This window comes from Babylonia areolata, chromosome 21, assembly GCF_041734735.1.
Source record: "Babylonia areolata isolate BAREFJ2019XMU chromosome 21, ASM4173473v1, whole genome shotgun sequence".
Taxonomy (NCBI): domain Eukaryota; kingdom Metazoa; phylum Mollusca; class Gastropoda; order Neogastropoda; family Buccinidae; genus Babylonia; species Babylonia areolata.
Window position 1 is genome coordinate 6,970,187 of NC_134896.1, and position 6,625 is coordinate 6,976,811.

The following is a 6,625-nucleotide window of genomic DNA, read 5'->3' on the forward strand; positions in this document are numbered from 1 at the left end:
TTACTCAGTCAGATGACTAATATTTTACATGTCCGCCCTTAAAAAGTCCTGGTAGGAGTCGTACCATTGGCAGACATTCACATGTCTTTCAAACTGTAAAAGACCCAGTCAGGACAGACACGATACGATCAGACGATAGATGTCTGCACGTCCCCGACACCATGAAAATCCCAGTCCGGGTCGGGGACGGTGGTGTCGGGCTGACCAACGCCGCCAAAGGCCAGAAGCTGACACACGTGGCTCCAGCCCTTGGCGGTCCACGTCGGGACTCTGATGTTGACGGCGCTGCAAGTTGGATCAGCGTTGCACCAACCCAGGCATTCCACGACGTTGCGTGACGTCATTTCCCGCAGCATGACACCTTCCGCTTTGCGGCCTTTGGTGCGCACGTACAGTCTGCTGGCAAAGGCTGTGGACAGGACAGCGGGTTCAAATTCACGCAACATACAGTTCTTAGATTGCGCGTGCACGAGAGTGTGCACACGCTCACACGCACACATACACACAAACACATGCACATGCACAATGTTGTGTCATACACACACACATACACACACAAACACACACGCACACACACACAACAATGTTCACACTCATAGGCACAGATACACCCGAAATCACATACACGCACAACATGCATGCCTCACACACACAGGCATGTGTATACACACACACACACATGATCACACAGACACACACACACGCAAGCGCGCACGCGCGCGCGCGCGCACACACACACACACACACACATGCAATTCTAATCATATTGTTGGAGATGCTCTCAGCTAAAATAGATTAACGAAAATGATAAGCACAGACTATATAGCTGAACTGAAAGGCATCATCATCATCATCATAATTATCAACATCGTTATCATTGTCATTATCACTTTCATTATTATTACTATTCTGTTGTTATTTTGTTGTTGTTATTGTTGTTGCTATTATTAGTACTATCAATGTATTCATCATCATCATCATCATCTTCATCAGCTGTTGTTTCGTTTGTCATTTATCCGATGGATTCCCCTGTCTCCTCGACGAAGGCGGCAGTACGTCACAGGTCCTTCAGTTCTCCATGGAGCTTCCGGGCTGCTGCGATTGGGTCGGGTCAGGTTTTCTCTCAGAGCACTTGGTGGAGCGGGCAGGACTGCAGCAGATGTCCTGTTGTCTGGCTGCCTGTTCTGCAGGGGCACTGCTCTGTGTCGCCAATACGAAGTTTCGTGTATAGGTGGTGTTTCAGGCGGTTGTGGCCTGTCCTGAACCTGAAAATGGCTACCTGCTCTTGAAGAGTCAGCCGGTAGTACGGGCCTGCTCTGTTGTGGCGTGGATGTTGCTGCTTCCACTTGTTCTGCAGCTTGGCCTTAATGATGGTACTGGATTCAGAGTACCCGTAGACATGTCCGTCTGCTCTTTCGTAGTGCCTTCCTTTGCCAGGGAGTCAGCAGTCTCGTTGCCAAGCACGTTGCAGTGGGAGGGAATCCACTGCAGGGTGGCTGTGTGACTTGTGCAGAGGGAGGTGAGAGAGGAGGACAGATCGTTGAGTTCTGGATCTCTGTTGGACCAAAGGGCCTGCAAAATGGACAGGGCGTCGGCCAGGAAGACAACATTGTGGCTGGCATAGGGGCTGACCTCGATGTGGAGTGCTGCTGCTTTCCAGGCTTCTGCTTCGGCTCTGTAACTGGTGGAGTACAGGCTGGTAACAAGGCAGATCTTTTCTTCTCTGCCTCTTGGATACTGAACATAGACTCCTGCCCCTCCGTTCCGAATTGCATCTACCACAGAGCCGTCAGTGCAGACAAGAGTCCAGAACTCTTTGGGGAACTGGGTGTGGAGGTGTTCACGGGTGAGGGACTCTTTTTCAGGGCCGCTTTGTGAATCTTTGGGGCCAACACCAGGGATGCTGCACTGGATGAGGGGAGGGGTTCCTTTGCTCCAGGCATGGACGGCAAGACACCGGGGTATCACTCTGGAGACATGGTCAAGGATATCTTGATGTTGCTGTTCCAGGATACTGCTCTGGTGTACGAAGCTCCCTCTCTTCAGCCATCCTTTTGTTGGATGGGACAGTCTGTCCTTCATGGGGTGGCCTTGCAACCTCTTGAACTTGGCAGCCTGGGTCAGGAGTTTGGCGTCTCTGTGGTCCTCAAGGGGCTGGAGCTCTGTGATGGTTTCAAGCTCTTGAATCGGCGTAGATCTCATGGCCCCCGGGTAGCTTGATTGTGAACCTTGCTGATCCGTTCAAAGTTGGACTTGGCCGTAGTGCCCCATGTAGTCATGCCATACTCCAGCACTGGCCTGATTCTACCAGTGTACAGCCTCCTGAGGGTCGTGTTGTCTGTGTCCCATGTTGTTCCTGCCAGCTTCTTCATGAGGGCAAGTACTTTTGCTCTTGATTCTGCTTTCTCTGCTTGCTTTTTCCACGTCAGGCGTTTGTTAAAAGTGACTCCCTGGTACGTGGGGTTGTTCTCAGCAAGCAGAGTTTCTCCATTGATGCGCAGGTTGGCCTTCTGTTCTTTGGGTGAGAGGCTGAAAACAGTGTAAGTGGTCTTTTTGGCATTAATTGTCACCAGCCACTGTTTTGTCCAGCTTTCGAGAACATTCAGCTCCTGCTGTAGTCTGTAGTTGGCAGTTGTGAGGTGTTCGTCCGAGCACCATAGGACAAGATCATCTCCATAGATGGCTCCCTGGACTTTGCGTGGCATGTCTTTGTCAATGTCGTTGATAAAGACGAGGAACGTAGGGCTGAGGACACCGCCTTGAGGAACTCCTTCTCTCAGTGTCTTCTTCCGACTGCATGCTCCATTGACATGGGCTCAGGCCTTCCTATTGTTCAGGTACTGTGAGATCCACTGGTACATACAGCCAGTCACACCACTCTTCTGGAGCTCCCTCCGGAGGCCATCCTTCCAGATTTTGTCGTGTGCCTTTTCCATGTCTATCAACACCGTCAGTGTATGCTGTTTGTCCTGGAAGCCATCCTCGATCTTCTGGGCTATGTAGGCCACTTGGTCCTCAGTGGAATGATGTTGGCGGAGGCCTGTCTGCTCTGGAGAGATGATGTTGTTCTTCTCCAGGTGCCAAACTAGGCACGAGTTGATCATACGCTCTAGGAGCTTGCCCACGCAGCTGGTGAGGCTGATGGGGTCATAACTATCAGCACTGGCTCTGTCTTTGCCCTTCTTGTGGATGGGCACTATGTCAGCTTCTCGTCAGCTCTGTGGAACATGCCCCGTCTTCCAACTGTTGTTGAAGAGAGCAAGAAGTTTGGTCTTTGCTTTGGTGCCAAGGTGTTTTAGCATTTCGTTGGTGACTTTGTCAGGACCTGGAGATTTTTGTCCTGCAAAGACTTTATGGCTTCTTCAAACTCCTTCAGTTTGAAAGGCCTGTCCATATATTCAGGTTGGTCTTGGTCATCCTGATGATTCTTCATTTCATCATGGACTTGTTGTTTTCTGTCCTCTGACACAGTGATGTTGCTGATCTGCTCATAGCTATCTATGAAGCAGTTTGCTGCCTCTCTCCCTGTCACCATCTCCTGGTCTTTTTGAAGCGTGACAGGCGCTGACCTTGTCTCTTCGTTTTTCATGGCTTTGGTGAGTTTCCAGAGTTTTTTGCCATCTCTGTCAAGGTTCAGCTTTTCTGCTTTCTCCATCCAGATTGTTCCTGCAGCTTGGATGTAGGCCTTTCTGTATTTGGCAGTGCAGGCTTTGAGAGTGATGTTGTTTTCATACTATTTTGTTGTTGTTGATTTTTGTTGTTGTTATTGTTGTTGCTATTATTAGTACTGTCAATATATTCATCAGCAGCAGCAGCAGCATAAGCGATAAGCAACATAATTCGATCATTGGATTTGTAACACAGAACTGAGATCATCTAAATGCATAAACTACACCACGTGACGTTGAACTGAGTAACAGCCTGCACGTAGCTGATATAAAATGCTCTGAGCTAAATGAGCTGATATAAACCAAACTGAGCTAAATGAGCTGATACAAACCGAACTGAGCTGAATGAGCTGATATAAACTGAACTGAGTTACATTCCAGAAATATCATTGGAGGGCAGTGGGATGCACACAGCATTGCTAAACTGTGAGACAGTTAGTCGTGTCCGACTATGACCACCAGAACAGCAGATGACACAGCTGCTGACCCAACGATCTGGGCTGAAATTTTATTCTAATGGAGTGTCTTGCCCAAGTTATATCCCCACTCTCTCGGCCTAAAGGGCTTTATGACAGTCAGCGTTGGGATGGTTCCCAAAGGCCATCTAGCCACCAAGGCTGCAGCACTAAGAGCCAGTGCAATCTTGCTTCCAAGTTTGAGCGTCATAGCCCAAGTTACATCCTCACCCTCTAGGCAAAGAGGGTCATTGGGATGATTCCTGAAGGCCAACTAACCCCCAAGAGCCCAGTGAATTCCTGCCTCGCAGTTTCAGAACTGCAGTCCTTCAGAAAAGCTAAGCTGTAGATCAGTTTCCATTGCAGTTCAAATACCATTGATCATACTGCTCCTATCTCGCTGTTGGCCCAACTGTGAGTTTTTGTCAATCTCTGTTGTAAGCCGAGCTGGAGATTAGTGGTAGGTATCTGTATGACTGCATTGCAGATACACACATACACACACAACCATTTGCCTACCACTTATCTTTCCCATCACTATGTTTTTCACAAACTCGGGGCATGCTCTCATGGCCCAATTAGCATGTTTGGTTTTTTGTGAAGGTCAGGCATCTGTTGCCTTTATTATACAGCAGATGTAGTGTGGTGTGTTCACTCTGGCACCTCAAGGAAACTGATGCTGAAGCTGTCAACATTGCAGAGTAAAAATCAGATGACTGCACTGATGTCTGCGTGTACCACTAAACCACGTCTAACTCACCCGGGACACTTGCGAAGACTTTCATGTCGCAAAAATTCAGGTGGGACCTGCTCGTGTACAGGATCACTCTGACATAGCGCCCTACGATTGGCTGGTAGCATTGTAGACGCTTCGTTTCGCCGATTCCTATTGGTCCAACGGGCTGATGACATTTGTATACGTTTGGTTTTTTCTCAGGTCTCAGCAGAAACACTTGGATGTGGGCGTTTCCCAGAGTGTTTACTGTAACAATAAAAACAAACAAACCTCTCTCTCTCTCTCTCTCTCTCTCTCTCTCTCTCTCTGTGTGTGTGTGTGTGTGTGTGTGTGTGTGTGTGTGTGTGTGTGTGTGTTGTAATGCCTAGATAATAAGCATCGCTACACATCCAGTCAAAACGATGTTTTCATTTTGAAGCAAGTAGTGTAATAGGGGAGTCCTTTCATTGTGCATAATTATGTTTGGTTACGCATTTCTTTCTCAACACTTCCATGAGAATTGTTTTTATCCCCTCCACAAAATGTACAGTTTTGCAAGCTGTTTATAACACTGGTTTACTTTAAAAAATTTTCCTCCAAATGTGAAGTTAATGAATGAATGATGACCTGATTTCAGCTATGAGTTCCCCTCTTCCCCATCAGATAACTGTTTTTTTTTCTGGCCGCAATAATGATTTGATAAACGGAATATTTCATAACGAACTATGTAGTTTGTTCGAACAGTCTGATCTATAAAAACCCACTGCACCTGATATAAATGCTTTAAGGAAAGCTTTTTCGTCTCCTACACCACCATTATACCAAACCTCAGAAAATCCATATATATCTAAATACCGTTTAACTGTAAACACTATTTTTTGGGGGAAACATTTGGGCAGCTGGTCACCCTGTTAACACTCGTAATATAAAGTAGTTTTGTCAATCTCGTTATGGGCATCTGCTTTAGTCTGAACCAGTATCGTAGTGCGCAAATGCAGCTATCAATGTATAGAGGGTATCTTCTTGTATCTCTGTATGCCATAGCATTAGGGGTTTTGGGAGTTACATTTGAAACGTTTACATGCAAATGAATTTGATTCTATCTATTGTTTTGAAATGCATAGTTCCACATAATTCAGATGTATTCAGCAATATGGCTTTTACCTGTGCATCAAACAGTTGAAAGAATGCCATCTGTCCCTGCTACCGATATATCACATTGAATAAATGATTTAGATCAACCTCAACATTACTTTGCCCACAATGTCTTTTAACTCATCATTTTTTAGCTATGTCATCAGTGCGCCCTCGCTAATTATTGCTGTTCATCCTGCACAAGGTTTGGTTTATATGTGTGCACAGCATACTTAGCCTCATACGAAGACATATTACACCCATTACGTAGTCATGATAAACATTATTAATAGATACATGCTTGCTCATAAATACACATTCACATACATATGCATTAGCATATCAGCATACTTACGCATCCGATATTCACATATATCTGCACTTTAAGTACAATTATATCATCACTAAACCTTCATTATTGTTGTGCTTTTTTATCTTTCGCTATATTTTGTTACGGGTTATTGTTTTCAAGACGTTTTATACATTGACACCATTTCCAAGCAAAGACAGTGTTTAGCATTTCCATTTAATGCATATATCTTTCTATTTTTTACTTCTTTCGTAAATCAATCAGAAAGTGCTCTATACATGGTTTAATGATATCATTCTGCAATTATAGACAAAATATATTTGCAAAAAATTAACCAGTTAAA